Source organism: Panthera pardus, unplaced genomic scaffold (assembly GCF_024362965.1).
Source record: "Panthera pardus isolate Hobbes unplaced genomic scaffold, ASM2436296v1 HiC_scaffold_8, whole genome shotgun sequence".
In the NCBI taxonomy this organism is placed as follows: domain Eukaryota; kingdom Metazoa; phylum Chordata; class Mammalia; order Carnivora; family Felidae; genus Panthera; species Panthera pardus.
Window position 1 is genome coordinate 143,803,405 of NW_026527013.1, and position 16,857 is coordinate 143,820,261.

At 41.4% G+C, this 16,857-nt stretch overlaps 1 protein-coding gene across 1 annotated transcript in view; it reads left to right on the forward strand.

The window, feature by feature from the left end:
- Nucleotides 1-16,857, forward strand: part of SND1 (staphylococcal nuclease and tudor domain containing 1) — a 420,688-nt gene that overhangs the window by 211,202 nt on the left and 192,629 nt on the right. The gene's annotated exons all lie outside the window — the stretch shown is intronic.

Consider the following 16,857-nt stretch of genomic DNA (forward strand, 5'->3'; position numbering starts at 1 on the left):
CAAACCTAGGTCTCTAGCCCAGTTCTTATCACCTGGATCCCCCCACCAGTATATCCAACTACTTACTGCACCTCACTGCTTAGAAACCAAAACCCGGTATGGCTAAAACTGAGCTCATGTTCTCCCCTTTAAAAAGCTATTCCTTTACTTGCATGATCCCACATCTTGATTGATGGTGCCACCGCTTAGACAGTCTTGTGTTCCACGAATCAAAGTGTCATCTTTATATCCCTCTCTCTCAATCTGCATACCTGATTATCTACTGACATATATCAGGTTCGTTCCAGCATTTTCCTCCTCACTACCTGGTTTATGCTGTCTCCATACTGACCTTCCTGTTTCTAGTCTTACTCTTTTCTGATCCATTTTCCACACTACTGCTGCAATTGGCTTTGTGTTCCACAAATCTGATTGTTATTCTCCTGCTTAAAAGTCTTCATTAATCATCCACGGCCTTTAGGATTAATACAAACCCGTGATCTGGCCCTTGCTTACCTCTCCATGTTTATATTTAACATTCCCTGGCTCTCATCCATCATTTTTGTGGAAAAGAAACACAACTTAAACTGACTGTTCTTGAAATCATTCTGTTCTCCGTGCCTGAAAATACATTTCTCCTAGCCAGCTCCTTCTCCTCCTTCAGCATGTCACTTCTTAGGGAGGCTTTACCTTAGGTACCCTGCCAGAACCACATCCTAACTGGGCATCTGTCTATATGCTTCCTCAGCACCCTGTGCTTACCTGTTGTAATGTTCACGGTGCTTACAACCCTAGGTCATCAGTGTCTCTCTCTCCCTCTTTTTTTTATTCCTAGTACATACTATAATTTTTGCCACATACTGGGTCTTTGAACACATGTTTAAATACCTTCCATGGCTCCCTACGGGTTATCTCCTTTCTAGACTCGCCTGGGTAGACCCGAAATGCAGATGTTCTCCGTCTCATGGGGAACCATTTAGATTTTTAGCTTTGTCTAGGACCCTAGAGGTTCTTCAATTTAGTCCCCTTGGTATGATAGAACAGAAAAATAGGACTTAAAAGGTAAACATCTTTTCTGAGGTTTCTTCTAATTAAAGCAAGAATTGAAACCAAGGTCTCATGATTGCAATCTAAGTGAAACTCAACTTCGTTTATATGTAATCCCTAAATTGTACCTTTTCATTTAGTAGGCCAAATGAACGTAACATGTTTGTTTTACTTTTCTACTTTGGTTTATGTTTCTTTTTCTTTTTTCCTTTTTTCTTTGTGGTCTATTCAGCAGATTCATTCTTGAGTACATTGATGTGCCAGGCACTGGAAATAAAGTAGTGAATACTGTGAAGAGAAATCTGGCTTTGGCGGGGGGCAGGAACTTATATTTCAGTGGTGGCAAGCAAATAAATAGAATGTGTAGAAATACGTAGGTGGTCATTAGAGCTATACAGAAAATAGGGGCGCCTGGCTGGCTCAGTCAGTTAAGTGCCTGACTCTTGATTTCAGCTCAGGTCATGATCTCGTGGTTCATGGGATCTAGCCTTACATTGGGCTGTGCTCAGAGTGTAGAGCTTACTTAGCATTCTGTCTCTCCTTCTCTCTCTGCCCCTCCCCTGCTCGTGCGTGCTCGCTCGCCCTCTCTTGCTCTCTTTCTCTCTCAAAATAAATAAACATTTTTTTTTTTTTTTTAATGCTATACAAAAAATAAAGCTAGAGCAGGGTAGAGGAGGTAGGTACTCCGGGGTTGGAAGGAGGCAGATTTTCAGTAAGGTACTCAGGCCTCACTGATAGATGACAAGAGCAAAGACCTGAATGAGGTGAAGGAGCAAGTGCTAGGACGGCAAAGAGAACCCCAGGGACAAAAGGTCTTGTGGTGTAAGTGTGCCTGGTTAGAAAGAATGCATCGTGGCTGGAGCAGAGGGAGCGAAGGTGGGAGCAGTGAGAGATGAGGTCAGCAAGATAAGGAAGGGCGTAGCTGACCGTGTAGCCACTACAAGTATTTGGCTTTTACACTGAATGAGATAGAAGCCATTGTGAAGTTTTGAACAGAGGAGTGGTGGCAAGTTTTGTTGACTTCAATCTTCAAAGGATGTATCCCTTCAAATAATATTCTGGATGAAAATTATTCTGATTGAGAATGGAACTTTGAGTCTTTGGTGCTTTTCTTTGTAGTAAGTTTAAGTTCTGTTGACTTTTTCTTTAACTTCTATTTTGAGGTAATTATATATTCACAGAAGTTGCAGCAGTAGTACACAGGTCCATCCCATGGACCCTTCAGCCAGCAGGCCCCCCTGCAAAGGTTGTATCTTTCATAATTAGAGGAAAATCTCAAAGCCAGGCATCGGTGCTGTGTGTGTGTGTGTGTAAATCTCTGACCTTTTATCACGTGTGTAGATCCATGTGCCCACCATCCACAATCAAGACACAAAACTGTTCAGTCATCGAAGGATCTCCCTTGTTCTGCCACCATGCCTTTCCGCTCCCAACATCCATGACAGCCAGTATTCCATTTTCCATCTCTTTGTCATTTCAAGAACATTATATAAATGGAATCATACAGTGTGTGATCCATTGAGGTTGACCGTTTTCATTTAGCATAACGCCCTGGAGATCCATCCTAGTTCTGTGTAGCTGTAGTTTTTCCAATCTTTTTTTTTTTAATTTTTTTTAATGTTTATTTATTTTTGACAGAGAGAGACAGACAGACAGAACATGAGCGGGGGAGGGGCAGAGAGAGAGGGAGACACAGAATCCAAAGCGGGCTCCAGGCTCTGAGCTGTCCGCGCAGAGCCCGATGCGGGGCTCGAACCCACAGACCGCGAGATCATGACCTGAGCTGAAGTCGGACGCTCACCTGACTAAGCCACCCAGGTGTCCCCCCCCCCCCCTTTTTTTTTAAATTTTTTAGTTTTTCTAATCTTTATATGAAACTGGGGGCAGGTTGTCATGGTGGAAAGATGCCTGTTTTATGACTTGAGACCTGAGTTCTAGTCCAGGTCACTCACTAAATAGTTTACAATATCTCTGAATCTCACATTAGCAATCTGTAAAATGAGGGACTTGGAGTAGAACACTAAGACCCTTTAAGCTCTAAACACTGTAATTATAATGAGTGAAGTATTTCTGATATGTCCTTATAGTCTATAGTAATGAAGTCTACCTCTCTTGTTAATATTTACTGTGCAACAATCTTCTATAATCTCAAAAGGGCTACTAAAGAAACATCTCATAATTGTTTTATTGACGTGTTACTGCTACTTACATTACTCAAGTGTAAGCCTGATAGGTCAAAATAGTACCTGGCAAACTATGAAAATGTAAAGGTGACTCTGATTTTTTTTTCCCCACTGTGTTCAGTGATAAGATCAGTAGTAAACCTACTCTGCATAATCTAGTGAGCCACAGAGGTGCAAGAAATGTAATAAATTCCTGTTAGATGACAGCTCTACTCTTGAATCAGTTGTTTGAACACATTTCTATTAATGAGTTAAGTCAGTTTCTTGCCACTGAAAAAAGCACGTCACTGAAGTAAAAAGATTGATCAGGAAGTGGTAGTTCATTTTTAAATTATGTCTAGCTCGCATACATTCTATCTAGTCTCATCTACTCCCTTTTTTTATAGATACAGAAACTGGTACAGGCTTAGCTCCTTTACAAGAGTTTAAACAGCCAGAGAGCTGGGGTAAGAACCGAGATCCTCTGCCCTGAATCACTGCTCTGTGCCATGAGTTCTTTATGAAACAAGCTCATAATTGCTCTCTATGGCCGCAAAGGGCTGGAGGAAGTGAGAAACATTAAGTGGCTTTCACTATTGAAGAATAAATAAAAATGCTGTGTGTAACTTCTCTCAGAGAATTGATCAACATTTATTCTTAACATTTCTTTTTTTACCATATTCATCTGTTTTGCTGTGTTATCCTGTCTCTTCACTCATTTTTTATAATTTAGATGAAGATCCTTTTGCCCCATGAAAGTGTTGATATGAGATAATGTCTTGTGTTAGACCCTCCTTTAAAAAAAAAAAAAAGAGAAACTCAGCCACACTGTCAGTGTCTTTTTAAGAAAGTCGGTTTCCGGGCGCCTGGGTGGCACAGTCGGTTAAGCGTCCGACTTCAGCCAGGTCACGATCTCGCGGTCCGTGAGTTCGAGCCCCGCGTCAGGCTCTGGGCTGATGGCTCAGAGCCTGGAGCCTGTTTCCGATTCTGTGTCTCCCTCTCTCTCTGCCCCTCCCCCGTTCATGCTCTGTCTCTCTCTGTCCCAAAAATAAATAAAAAATGTTGAAGAAAAAAAAAAATTAAAAAAAAAAAAAAAAAAAGGAAAAAAAAAAAAGAAAGTCGGTTTCCTCTTGTGTGCATTTTGGAAAGCAAACAGACCAGATAAACTAAGCTAAAATGGAATGGTTATAGTTCCTAATGATAAATTTTGGACCTGTTAAGCATTTTACCACCTCTAATTTGTTTTTTGTTTGTTTGTTTGTTTTCATTAAAATGAATGTAGTTGGGACATCATTTTTGTTTAGAAACTCAAATGAAGTAACTGGTAGAGTATCTCTTTCACTAACAGCAGACCTACTTTACATTTACCCATGTTCATTCATTGTTAGAAGCACTTATAATTGATCCTTACACCTAAATGTAGTAATATCTTTATAACAGCATAGATACAGGTTTTCTTGACTTTAAAATATTCACCTTTCATATATTACATGCTTTAATATGTTTATGAACGTTCCTAAACTAACTTTTATTTCTTCTCCCAGTGGCTGTATCCTCATTCCATCCATACCTAGCTTCTCATCTTCTCCTGCACTTCTCCTTTTCTTTAGCAGGGTGACTGGAACTGTTGGGTTACAGGTTGGTTGGGGACCTGAATTTAGTATTCAGGTTCAGATCACACCAATAAGTCCTTACCCAGCTCGTAGTGCAGGCAAGATAGAGTCGTCCTCCCTCCCTGAGTACCTAAGCAAAAGCTTAAGGATTAGTGCTGCCCCACCACCTGCCTTGGAATCTGTGAAGGGGTGACATTTGGATGATACAGTGGGACTCTGGGAAGAGAGCACCCTTGTGTGGCCTTTGTTGGGCCTACAGACTTCCGCAGGCCTTAGTACAAGCACCTACCTTTCACCCTAGGCTTTGGCTCCCAGGTTTCCTTGTTTAGAGGACACTGTGACCTGTGTAACCCATGCTTAGGGACTTTGTCTTTAAACTCTTGGGAATGCAACTTCATGCTGTCAGTTAAATCCATTAAGGTGCTCTTGGTTGCAAGGAACAGCAGTAAGTTGTCCTAAAAAAGATGATAGGTTGGGAAGTTATGAGGAGCTAAGAAAACTGACCGAAGGCCAGAGCATCAGACTTGGATAATAAATGGGGATCAGGGCAGCTCCAAAGGGTCAAGAACCAAGAAACAGGGTAGTCTTTACTTTGGTGCAATGTGGCTCGAACACCATCATCATCTGCATGGGATGCTGCCCCAGGGGCAAGACACCATTGTAAATGAATTCTGATTGCCTCCTCTCCTTCGCATCACTCCCGAGGCAGGAGTCTGTAATTGACAGAGCCATTGTCAATGTTTTCATGCGCTGGCTGCTAGGGACATAGTAGGCATCTGATGATTTTCATCTTCCATGGTACAAAGTTCCAACAACGGTATATTGCTTTCTGTTAAAAGGGGATGGCAATTGTCTAACGTGTGAATATTTGTCTTTCAAACATGTATAAAGACCACGCACAAAAGTATGGAATGGCTGCGATCATCGTTTGTAGCAGGACCTCTTCTGGGTCAGTGAATTAATTCGTGAGTCCAGGACAGTGGTAGGGGAAAGAGCCCCCTGAGTGACTATACAAATTCAGTTAATGCCCCCCACTATTACCGAGGGAGTGAAGTTTGAGGACATTCGCACCATACACCTCTGTCCATGCCTCCCACACTGCTCTTTTGCAAAATGTTCAATTCTTAAGGGAAAGGGGAGCATAGAAAATAGGAGATGAAGAAAGCGTACTTAGGTTTACAATGTGCATTTTTACCTTGTGTTGGAATATATATTGAGAGAAAAGTCATCAGACATTTTGAATCATTTCTCCCTGTCCCCCCAAAAAAGTCCTCTGAATGCCTAGAAGACAATTATTATCATAATTGTACTTAATTATTATAATTAAATGTTTAGTATGTATTTTAGCTAATGTTAGTAATAGAGTGATCAATTTATAATATGTGGCTAGATTTTTTTTTAACGTTCGGCTAAATTTTGGAAATAGACTGAGAATCCGAAGGATCTTAGATGCCCATAGTGGTGGCATCACTCTCTGCATTTCTTTAGACAACCCATTTAAAAATATTCAGTTTCTCTCTGGGTCTGTCTTTATCTGTTTTTGGTGGGTTTTGGATTGGTTTATCTCTCTGGACATTTTTTGCTCAAAAATTCTATGACTCAGTTATTACTTTGTTTTCATCTAATGCCCACAGAACGCCCTGGGAACTCAAGAGTGAAATCAGTCAGCTAGCCAATAAATATTTATTAAGTGTCTACTAAGTGGCACATTTTGGACTGGTAAGGAATATGATCTAGTTAGGAAGACCAGATTCATACACAAAGGAAGAAAATAAGATACAGCGGTGCAAAGATGAGTGCAAAATGAGTGGTGCAGCCAACAGCATATAGACGGGGAGAATGCAAGACTCTTGGTAGCTAAGACGATTGAGCAGAAGATTGAAAGGCATTTAATGGAATAGGTGTAGAGAGATATACCAAGGCTCTGTTGCAGAATGCCTTTAATAGTCTGACCCGAGGGGTGCCTGGGTGGCTCAGTCGGTTAAGCGTCCGACTTCGGCTCAGGTCATGATCTCGCGGTCCGTGAGTTCGAGCCCCGCGTCGGGCTCTGTGCTGACGGCTCAGAGCCTGGAGCCTGCTTTGGATTCTGTGTCTCCCTCTCTCTCTGACCCTCCCCCGTTCATGCTCTGTCTCCGTCTCAAAAATACATAAACATTAAAAAAAATTAAAAAAAAATAGTCTGTGACTCGAATCTGTGGCACTGTTTAGTCAAAGGAAAACGAATTGGAATAAAAAATCTGGCTTCTAGTCACGGCTCTGACATGTAGAAACAGGATTGTTTGTGGTAAGTCTGAAACTGTTTACTGTTTATACATACCATCTCTGCATTGCAAGCAGGAGTAGATTAACGTGCGTTAAAGGCCTATCCTATAGTAAACTCCCAGTAGATGTTCGTTAAATCCGAAATTATTTTGAGTGAAAATCAAAGAAATAGTTCTGTCATCTGATGCTTCTAGCATGAGGTCTGGGTAAGGTGGTTAGCAAGATCCTTTTCATCACTGAAATGCCAAGTCTCTGTGCATAGCCTTTCTTGGTTACAACTTGTCGCTTATGACCTTTATAAACTTTCTGTGCCTCATGTTTCTCATCTGCAAAATAGGGATGATGAGAGTTCCTAACCCATCAGGATTTTGTGACCATTAAGTGGTTTTAATAAATGTGTCAAGTGTCTTAGAATAGTACTAAAAACAGAGTCAGTCTCCTCTCTTTCCCTCTAACCATTTTCTTTCTCCTAACCCTCTCCTCCTCTTTCCTTCTCTCTCTCTTTGTGTCCCCCTTTTCTCCTTCCCCTCCATTATCATTGTTTCATATATGATAACTTAATATTTCTCCGTATTGGGTATTTTCAAACAAAAGCTCTCTTATGATTGTGGTGGGCTTGAGAATGAGGATTATTCTCCAGACCTATGCTTTCAGAGGCTTCAGCGAGCACAGTGTTTGAAATTGGTGGGCACTGCAAGGGTGGCGGGGAGGGGGCGGTGATGTAAGAAGCCCAGGTGAGAGGCAGTGGGACCTGCAACTGGGGTAGAAAGAAAGGAAAGAAAGCATTCATTAGGGAAACTTGGAGACTTGAGTTCAGTTTTGACAACTAATTTTATGTGGAAGTAAAAGACGTCAGGCCAAGGGGACTGGGAGTACGATGGCCCTACAGTTGGAGACGTTAGGAGAATGAGCTGATTTAGTAGATTTTAGAAAAGCTTAATCTGGGGAAGGGAGTGTTATTTTTGAAATGCTGAGTTTTACATGGTGATGAGTCATATGAATTCACATGTCCTGTGGATAGTTGGAAATGTAACCGCATGGCATATTCAGCATTGAGGGGACCAGTTTGGCTGGACTGCGAGTACATATTTGTTAGACAGTTTATTTTCTTCAAGCCAGATCCAATACTTAATTGCTTAATTGTTTTTGAAGGATCTGTTTATCTCTTGGGAAAGAAGCATGCTTGTCTCATAGAGGGAGTGTAACTTTGGGTACATACTCCAGGTTCTGTCCTGTAGTTGAAGGGAGATTCAGAAAAGTCCATGCATGCAGTTTCTGTCTATTAAACAGACATTTTTTTTCTTCACTGTTCTTCTTGTCTTATTTTGAGGGTTGCAGATTGGGGAAAATATTAGATATTTAATGGTGGACATCATTTTATTTTAACTTATACTTAATATGCCCCTCATACGTCATCCAAGGTTCATCATTGTCCCAACTTCCTCAGAAATGACTGGTAAGCGCAGCGATACTCAGAGGAGCTGGCATAATAGAGTATAATACCAGTTTTCCTTGTCTTATAAAGCCGTAACCATGATATTGCTGAGTAAATGAAACTATCACGTAAGAGGTGGCAATAAGATGACAGTTATTGAAGAAATCCCGGGGGGGGGGGGGTGCAGAATAAAATTGTCTATTTAGTAAGCATAACTATTTTATGTAACTATTTGATGTTATGCTTCTTCCCCCTCCTTTTCTAAATCACTTTGACCCATATTTTTCAACACTCTTCTCTCCACTAGCCAGAGTTACAAAGTGGGTTACATGTTTAATTCTACTGCTTCCAAGTATATTTCTGTTGTATTTTCCTAAGTTATTCTTTCAGGAGATCGAGACTAGGTATGATCTTGTGTAGGGCATGAGTGCAAATAAGGCAATGGGCATGATAAGGCTCAGACACGTTGAAGTAGAGAATTACCTATTCTTGACAGGTTGAATATGAAGTGACATCTCTTCATCCCCCACTTTTGAAACCCTGGTCCCTAGATAGCTTTGCTTCTATTTTTCTTCCTAAATCGAAGAGTACTTACTGTTGGTTGCTCATTGAAACATGGCTGAAGCTCTGAGAGGCCCCTCTGAAGGTAGAGAGGCTTTGTCAGTACTCAGGAGTAAGCCTGTTATTAGTAATGAAGTTTTGATGGATGTGTGCTGTGGGCATTCAAGGACTTACCTGTCTACAAAACAGTAATTTATTCATGGAATGATCTTTGTTCTTTTTCTTTCCCCTCTGTCTTCCCTTTCTCCTTCCCTCCCTCCCTCCCTCCCTCCCTCCCTCCTTCCTTTCCTGTCTTTCTTTCTTCCTTTCTGCCAGCCTTGTTTATGGGCCTTCTTTGGTTTCATTTGAATTATGTATCCTTTTGAATTCTTCAAACTGAAGTACGTCTCTATCAGTGTTCACTCTTTCCTTCCGCATCCTCCTCCCCCTGAGGAAGAATGATTAGTATTCATTAAAGTATAAAGAAAATACAGTCGTTCCCAAGAGTTCTTGATTTTCATATCTCAACTCTAGTCTTTAGAAAATGCTCTCATCGGCAGAACAGTTGTGTTTAGAACCTGTACATAATCTGAATGCTCATTAAATGTGAACTAAAACTTATCAGAGAGTTTTGTTCAGAAGAGTGAGTTGTTTTCCTTCATTTGCTTCTAGGGTGTTCAGGTCAGTCCCATTCCATAGTTGGTCGTGCTTGAGTCTGGCTTGCTTCTCTGTGGGTCACGCTGTGTCTTATGTTTCACATAACCACAGCTGGGTAGGTGGATCTCAGAGTCTGGACCAAGGATGTCAAATCTTAAGACTCCAGGTACCTTAATATAGCCCATGATAACCACTGCTTTTCTCCTCATTTCACCCTCATCTCTGGCTAAGCCTGTCTAGGGACATCGAGGCATTTGAATCTTCCTCTTTGTTCTCAATTTGTGTCATGAATTCTGAGAAAGTCTCTAGCCACTCTTCAGGTCCTTTGGTGGTCATCCTGGTAACAGGACTTTTTAAACAGAAAAAGGAGCCTTTGAGAGTAAAATGATTAAAAAATCTATTTTAGTTATTTTTAGAATTACATTAGTTCAAAGGGGGAGTGAAAAAATAGGGAATATGGTAGGAGAGAGATTTGGTAAATCTATAAAGGATGTTGTGCCACCTCAGATGTTTCTAATTATTGATGCTTCTAAAACAGAATCTCCTGTCTACATATGCTGCTTGGTTATGTGGGAAGTGCCTCCTGGATGTATTTTAAGAAAAATGTGGATGTGGGGTGCATCATTGTTCCAGATTCATGGGACCTCAGTCATTGGAGATTGGAGGATGAAGGACTGTGGGTGCAAGGGGCAATGTGTGATCCATTGGAGACTTACTTACGAGTTTTCAGAAGCTACTTGTTGCTCTGTAAGACTTTTTCCTAGTTTGAGGCCTGGTTGAAAAACAGTAACATGATAAAAGAGACCTATTCATTGCCCATTGTCTGTAGATGCCTCTCATCTAGAATTTCACTCTTGCCCTTTATAGCCGTATTTTGTCAGCCTATAAAAACTAAGTCTATCTCAAGCCTGAAATTGTCAGGTTCCTGCCTCAAAGGGCATAGATATTAGAGGTCTTAGTGTGAACTTGTAAAGAAGATCTAAAGGGAGCCTGGCTTTTGGGCCTGTTAGCCATTAATCATTTTCCCCACTTCTGCACTATCTTTTAGAGTGGAGAGCCAACCATAGGATTAAAGGTGGACCTAATATTCTGAAGAAAACAGATTTCTCATCCTTGCTGCTTTCTGCCTACGTGTTAAATCCTGTGGTGACCTCTCCCTCCTTCCTCTTTTCTCTTACCTGTTTGCAAAGAAAGACGTCAGCACCCTTTAACTTCTCTGTGGTTCAGCCCCACAGTAGAACATCCCTATGTAGCTGAGGAAAAGTGAGATGTGCCATCTGGTATGTTAGAAATCAATATTGGAACCCTGTCAGCCGGGGATCTCCATCCCAGCACTTACGAGAAAGCCTGTCTTTATGGCAGAGGTACAGCCAATATGAAAAGAACGTGAAGGCAGTTTTTTGGCTTTAAGACATTGGACTCTTTGAGGGGTCATGGGGTGACAGGGGGCCAGGCGACATGCCTGATGTCTTGTTGCATCCATGTTCTCACAATGAATAGCCATGGGGTGCATGTTGTGCTCAGTTTATGAAATTTGACTACAGGGCCTTGAAGTTACTGTAAACATTGTATGGAAAGTGTGTGTGTGTGTGTGTGTGTGTGTGTGTGTGTGTGTGTGTGTGTGAAATATGAACCTTTGACAACATTGTGACTTTTGTAAATGAATTGAGCTGTTGATTATCTTTCAACCCTTTGTTTAGCCTTGACTAGAATATAGTGTAGAGCCATTTCTTTATAGGCTTACATTATTCTGGATATGCGTCCACGTGTATGTTTGCTTTGAGGAAAATATTCCACTTTTGCAATTGCCATGGACAGCTCAGTGACTGATAAAATGTAGATGTTTTCTAAGTGGTAAATGTTAAGCTCCAACAGCTAGATGAAGATCTGTGAGCCAGAGCCATTGAGAGTTATCTGTTATTCCTATTCAGATGCATGCATGTGAGCAAGTGTATGTAATGGTATTACTGTCCATGCCCACTCTTGAAGTACTTACCCATGTAAACCCAGGTTCTGTTTTGGGGGATTTTGTTTTGTTTTATTCATTAAGAAAATTATTTTTTAACTTATTTTAGAGAGAAAGCATGAGTGGGGGAAAGGAGCTGAGAATGGGGGGGTAGGGAGAGAGGAAGAGAGGGAGAGGGAGAGGGAGAGGGAGAGGGAAAGAGGGAGAGGGAGAGGGAGAGGGAGAGAGAGAGAGAGAGAGAGAGAGAGAGAGAGAGAGAATCCCAAGCAGGCTCCACGCTCAGCACAGAGCCCCATGTAGGGCTCAATCCCATGATCCTGGGATCATGGCCTGAGCCCAAATCAAGAGCAGGTGCTTAACCCACTGAGCCACTGAGGTGCCCCACCCAGGTTCTGTTTTATCAAGTGATGCATTCCCTTTAAATTAGTTCTACTGTTAGGACCAAATCCTGGAAGTCACAGAATGTGTGAGACAGTGTGTGTATGTATGTATGTATGTATGTATGTATGTATGTATGTATGTATGTATATAGCAAAGGTTATTCATATAAATAAAACTGTTAAGGATAATGGAATACAGGTTTCTTGCTGTCAGAAGAAAAGGAAGAAAATGAAAATGAATGCTGTAGTGTTAGGAGTAGGATTGTTGGTATCTTTGTAAACTCCTGGTATATTAGTTCAGGTTCTCTAAAAAGCTGATGCCAAGACAGAATTAGACATGAAAGAGGTTAATTGGGGAAGACCCTTTTGAGGGAAAATGGGAAGGGAGCTGAAAGAGGCTGGGAGTGCCATCAGACTGCAGTGCAGGTCTAATCTCTGTGGCAAAGGGTGCGAGGAAAGGAAGGTTGAATTGGAAAAGTCTAATTGGCCAAGTTCTAAGAGAGTTACCATAAAGCCAACAAGGAGTCCTCAAGCCAGAGTTGCCATCAGAGGAGTCCCACATCTCTCAGCAATAGGCCTGCCTTGGTATCTGCTGTGCTCGGTCTAGGAGCAGCTGGTGGGAAGCATAGCCTTAGCTGAAACAGTGATGGATTTCAGAGCACAGCAGCTGGGACTGTCAGTCAATTACACTTCCTGCAGTTAGAGATCCGAGAGGCACATTTTCATGACTGCCGCACATGGTTTTCAGTAGTTACAGATTGATATAGAAATAAATGTATAGAAATAAAGATGTGAATGTAGGCTATTTAGATAAATGGCTAATTTCAGAGCTGCAGAAAACCGTACAAGATAAGCCTGGAATATGTTGTTCTACCAGAAATCAAGGAAGTACTCAAGGAATGATGGGGGTGGAGGCATGTCCATAGGAAACAGAAACCAGCTTGACATGGCCCCCACTGGCCAAATTGGAAATAATTTCAACATTACAACAAATAATGATAGTAATGGATTATGACTTTAAATGAAATGATATTCCATGACATTGTATTGATATAATTAAACAAATGAATAACTTGGGAGTTTGAGGGATGAAAATTACATAATTCAAAGGGTCTCCTCAAAAAATACCTATCAATTATAAACAGAAAATGAGTAACTACAGTGGCGAAACCTGATAATACCCTAACTGTGTGATCAAAGTGAACGTTGTCAGTAAACTATACATTTCATAGGAGGCCAAGGGAACAGAACAGTACATCCATCACTTCTGTGGTATTCCTGCCAAAACTGCATCACTTGTATCTGATCACAAAGAAATATTGGACACACCAAAATAACTGACCTATACTCTTTAAAAGTGTTAAGGCCTTGGGGTAGCCTAAGAAAGATTAAGGAACTGTTCTAGACTAAGGAGACATGGATCTTTCCCCCCACCAAGTATTCCATTGGAATAATTGGCAAAATTTGAGTAGAGTTTGTGGATTAGGTGGCAGTGATGTGTCCTTCTTTTCATTTCATGTTTTGACTTTGTAGGAAAATATCCTGGTTTGTAGGAAGTGCACACTAAAAGTTTTGAGGGTGAGGGTATAACAGGTTGGTTACTCTCAAATGGATCAAAGGAGGGCATTTCTTTGTTACAGCGAGTCCAACTTTCCTGTAACTTTGTTTCAAAATTACACACATAAACACTGCTAAGTTGGGACATTCTTAAACAATTATCTGACTTATCAGTGTCTTGGGGTAGGGGCTAGGCAAAATGTCATCAATTATAAACTACTGTAATTCAAATCTGCTTTTGAAGAATCCTCTTCTCATGTGTAGGCCTAGAACACCTGTTCACCATGTTGGCAGAATATAGTACCCGGTGGTTTCAAATGTATCTTACAATGGGAAAGCGTGAGCTTTTTGCAACCTGCTTACTGTGGAAACAAGTGGGTAGGGAAGATGTCAACTACCTGGGGACCTTTTGAGAAAGCCTGTATGTGAGGCCTATGTTGCTTGTGTTTGTATCAGGAATACCCGATCATGCCTGATGGAGATGGTTCACTATTACCAGAATATAAATTTATCTTTTAGTTTGAAGAAGCGTTTCGGTCCCAGCACTAATTCCTTGTATTTCTAGCTGATACAGAGAGATGATTTCCTGTTAGACTTCCAAGGCTGTTAGGTCCCTTTTTGTATGCTGATTGTGAATTATCCATTCGAGCCAGACATGTGTAATTGGAGTAGAATTACTGATACACTCAAGAAAGCAGAACTTATAAATTTGTCTAAAGCAGCCTAATGCCATAGCACACAATTTAATGTTCTCTTTTTTCCACTGGGCAACTGATGAATACACCAGTGTCAGGTTATGAGCCATCGTTGGCCAAGGGGAAAATCTCCGGACCTTTCATTAGTGGCCAAAAGAAGTGAATGAGAGCATCAAGTACATGGATCTAGGCTAATTCCATTTTTTTGTCTCTCTCCCTCTCATTCTCTTTAATTTCAAATTTTAGATAATGGGGAGGAGAAAGACAAAAGCTAGTAAGGCACATAGAAAGCTTTTGTCCTTAACTCTATGCAAGGCAAGCATGGCTAATAGATGCTTAGGATAATAATTTTCCAGGGCTATATTTCCGAAGTGATTAGGTGTTTTTCTGATAATCCAAATGGTATCTCAACATTTTCAGGAGGTATTAAAATAAAATTAAATGTGATTTTGCCACATTTAAGAAGTTATCCCGGGGTGCCTTTGTGGCTTAGTCAGTTAAGCACCCGACTTCGGCTCAGGTCATGATCTCGCAGCCTGTGGGTTCAAACCCTGCTTCAGGCTCTGCGCTGGCAGCTCAGAGCCTGGAGCCTGCTTCGGATTCTGTGTCTGCCTCTCTCTGCCCCTTCCCTGCTCCTACTCTGTCTCTCAAAAATAAATAAAAGATAAAAAAACAAATAAATAAAAAGTTATCCTAAGTAAACTAAGTTCATTCAGGAAATATTTACTGCCTACTTTATGCCAAGTATTGTACTAGACACTTGGATACAGAAATATGCAGCCCTTGCCCTCTTAGACCTCCTAATTTAGAAAGGAAGATAGACAGTCAATTTATAATTGTAAGATGGTGTAATGAATTCTCACAAGGGAGCACACACCAAGAAAAAAATACATTTGATGTTATTTTCACATGCTTGGCTTGTAGTAAATACCCAACAATGACAGCTGTTATTATTTCATGTGCTTTTACTCTCCTTGCTGCTCACTAATCACCAGCACCACTGTCCCTTCAGGAGAAATCTGTAATTAGGGATAAGAAGTGAACAGAATGTAGCTACTAACCCTCTAAGCTGTGGAGAGAAGGGAAAGGCTGGTCGTGGGCAGGCTGTGGAGTGGGAATCTGAGGCCTTACCTGGTTCATCTAAGAATGTCTGTTAGCTGATAGGTTACAGAAGGGAAGGTTTGTGCCCTTGGTTCTCTGCTGGCTGTGCAGGTACTCAAGTTCAGTTCTGTAAATTGATTTGAACAGCAGTAACACGAGTGGATCATTAAACATTTGTACTGTTTTGCTTTGTTTCTCTATCTCTTCATGTAGAAGTGTATTTGTGTGAATCTCTTCTTGCCTGTTCAGTCATTCCAGCTTTCTTCTCCAAACCCTGTGTGTTGACTATAAAATGTGAATGCGCTGTAGTTCGAAATGCAGTAACAAATAGGTGTTTGTTCTTCAGGCATTTCAAATCCCCGAGACCTCTCAACCTGCCACAGGTGGGGGTGTCCCCGTTCTCCTCTCTGGCCTGTGGGTGGGTGGAGCCACCCTCCTGCCCTTTTGGGGGCTTTCTGGTAACACCCTCAATTAATTCTCACCATATAGCAATACCTACAGCTGCTGACTCTGGGCTGTTGGCATTCTCCATGCAGCCAAACCCCACTCTGTGATAATGACAGTGTGTGCCAGCACGCTTCTGCAGTGACTCAGGAGACAGGGTGGCCAGCAAAGCAGCCTCTTTGTGGGAGTGGATTTTGAGAAGTGCTAATTCCGCGGCGGTTTGGAGATATTAATATCGTGCTGGCAGTAGATAAACAGGCAGCAGAGGGGCACATAATGAGAGAGAATCAGCCATAGCATCTTTTCCTATTTTCTCTACCCTCACATATTCTGTTCTTCTTTTAAAAAAGTAATTTCCTGGGTTTCGATGAAGAGAGCCCTTCAGTGGCTTAAATATGCACATAGGGTGGTTAGTCCAGTCACCAGCATCTCGAGTCTGAGGTTCTAAGAACACCAGTGTGTTAAGAGTTAACTACGTTTCCAAACAACACTAGATCCTAGCATATGGTACGGTAGCCTATTGCTTACCCTACCTCCTCCCTGAAGGGCAGTCAACCAGATGGTTTGAGTGGGGCCTTTGGTGTAACTATGACAGGCACAAAGGAAGATATAACCACCACTCTCCCCCAACAGTATCATGCCTCTTGTCTTCCAGTGCTGGCTACAGGTAATTTTTGAAAATTCGGTTTTGCAGTTTGCAGCTTGTTTTTGCTTCACATCAAAGGTTCCTTTCCAGCTTGGGGAGGAACCAGGCGGATCTGCCGCATTAGTTGTCTGAGCGTCATTTCCAGTGTACGCTCTAGTTAGAGTACGAACCACGTGACACCTCGTATTCTACTGAAGAAAAGAGGATTCAACACATTCGAGAATTGCTTGAAGCAGGAGTCTACTTAGAATATTCCTGTAGTCCTAAAAGGACTTTTATCTGGAGTATTGCTCCAAAGCTGCTCATCTCAGATTTTACATGTTTTGCTTTATTTGCTCCCCCATCTCGTGCCATTTCTTCATAATGGACTCTC